Source organism: Benincasa hispida, chromosome 4 (genome assembly GCF_009727055.1).
Source record: "Benincasa hispida cultivar B227 chromosome 4, ASM972705v1, whole genome shotgun sequence".
NCBI classification, from domain to species: domain Eukaryota; kingdom Viridiplantae; phylum Streptophyta; class Magnoliopsida; order Cucurbitales; family Cucurbitaceae; genus Benincasa; species Benincasa hispida.
The window spans coordinates 7,030,916-7,033,127 of NC_052352.1; the positions used below are offsets into that span (position 1 = coordinate 7,030,916).

Below are 2,212 nucleotides of genomic sequence, written 5' to 3' on the forward strand. Positions count from 1 at the left end.
ATCAAAGCATTCAAATTTACTAATTTTGCCAAAATATAAAGCATGCTTTTGCAGAAAAAGTAAGTTTCAAGACATACCTCTTGTAGAACTTCTTTAAAGCTCCATCTCCAGCTGTTATCTTCTCCATATCTTGTTGTAGACCACCTCAAGATCTTCCCCACCATTCTCTTAGTGCTCTAGATTGAGTTGTGAGACTCAAAACAAGCTTGAATCAAGGGATGAAGGAGAAAAGCTCACTGCTACAACCTTCTTGAAGAACCTTTCTTCAAACCAGTTTTTCTCTCAAAACTCTTTTAATTGCATGCCCGATTTTCACTCAAATCTCTTCATTATATTGAAGATCAACATGTAAGGACCGTCTCATTCTTTTCGATGTACTGTTTTAACAGGTTCTCCAGAGAGGATGATGGTAGTATTTGAGAGTTGCTGGCTTGTTGTTACTGTTGACTGTTAGTTCTTTTTTTTGCGCCATAGGTTGATAGCCTTGTTGTTGGTTATTTTTCCAAGCAAAATTAGGGTAGTTTCTCCACTCAGGGTTGTACATGTTTGAAAAAGGGTTATTCTTGACAAAGAAGATTGACTGCAAATTTTGTGGACACTCTTCAACCAAATGTGATTCTCCACATGTAGCACAACTGGTGCTTGTCTGTTCTATCGCGTTGATTTGTCCTCTTTGCGTTCCAAAATTGTTTATTGTGATGCCCTATAAAAAATTTATCATCGCATTCATCTGATTTTGCAAAGATGTCGATGGCACCATTATTTCCGTTGCCTTCTTTGGGTTTTGCTTTCTGATCACTTTCTTGCCAATCTTCATGGTTTTTCGATATGAGATCAAGAATGTTCTTTGCCTCATCATAAGTCTTGTCCAGCAGACCGCCTGTTGCTGTTGCATTGGTAGCTGTCTGTGATGTAGAATTTAATCCATGATAGAAAATCTCCATTTGGAGGCAATTCGACAATCCATTGTGCGGGCAATCGTGCACTAATCTCTTGAATCTCTGCCACACATCACTGAGCGATTCATTTTCTTCTTTTCAAAATTGGTGATCAATTTTCTCCTTCTAGCATTCACTGTAAGAGGGAAATACTTCTTCATAAACTTCTCCAAAATTTGCTTCCATAAAGTTATCTCTCCTGGTTCGATGGAGTATGCCCATTTTCTTTCTTTATCGCATAGTGAAAATGGAAATAATGTGAGTCGAACTTCTTCAGCGGAGATATTTAGGAACAAAAAGTGTTACAAATTTCAATGAAGCTTCATAGATGGGCATGCGGATCTTCACTATGTCGTTCTCCGAACTGTTATGTTGAGTGTATCATTTGTAACATTACCGACTTCATCTCAAACCTCGATCCATCCAATGTTGGTCTCATGATTCCTGGGGAGAAATCATACAAGTTTGCTGACGCATAGTCCCGAATGGGTCTATTGCGGTCATTCACCAGTAGGATAGGATTTTCCATTATGTTGTTTTCATTTGCGGCTCGTTCTTCAGGTTGTTCAGCCATTCTGTGGGTTCTTCCTTCTGGTCAATGTCTGTCTTTCTGTCTTCTACAAAATGTTCTTTCGATCTCTGGGTCGTAGTTGGGCTCAGGAGCGTGTCCTTAGTTCATGCGACACTTGCTTCTTCCTTTACCGAAGGAATGGCAACGCACAGAGGTCGAAAGCTGCAAAGATCAAAGAGGTTTGATGTTAGCACAATCTATACCGTAGTCCCCGGCAATGACACCAAAAACTTGATGCGTAAAATTATGATGCGATGGTGTGAGTATGCGATGATGTGTGTGTTGTGCGATGAACATGCAAGTTTTCCTAACAAAGCCCAAGTATAATTCTTCTTAGGTTTCTTAGTAAGTCCAGGGTCGAACATAGGGACTACTAAGTAGATATATGATAGACTCTTTGATTCAATTGCAGTGGAAAAAAAAAAAGAAGTGGATAGTGTTCTGATTTAGATTTTTCCTATTCGACGCGGAGTGATGAAAGCATAGAGTTACAATAAGTATGCGATGAAGGGGTTGAGAAGGGGTTTAGCTAACACTTCCTAAGATTGTGTACAAATTATGCGATCATGCTATGCACAAATATCAATGCTACATTTCTCAATGCAGATTGCCATAATTCCTATTCTAGGACGCATGCGATGTATGTGCGAAAAAGTCGATAGGAGTTATTCTAAGTCTCTACTCTTGCCTATGCAATCTAATC

General features: G+C 39.2%; 1 non-coding gene across 1 annotated transcript; it reads left to right on the forward strand.

Annotated features, from left to right (window-relative positions):
• Nucleotides 1-960: 960 nt before the first annotated feature.
• Nucleotides 961-1,066, forward strand: LOC120076914. The gene has a single exon (XR_005481661.1). It is a non-coding gene; the product is annotated as a small nucleolar RNA R71 (small nucleolar RNA).
• The last annotated feature ends 1,146 nt before the right edge of the window (nucleotides 1,067-2,212 follow it).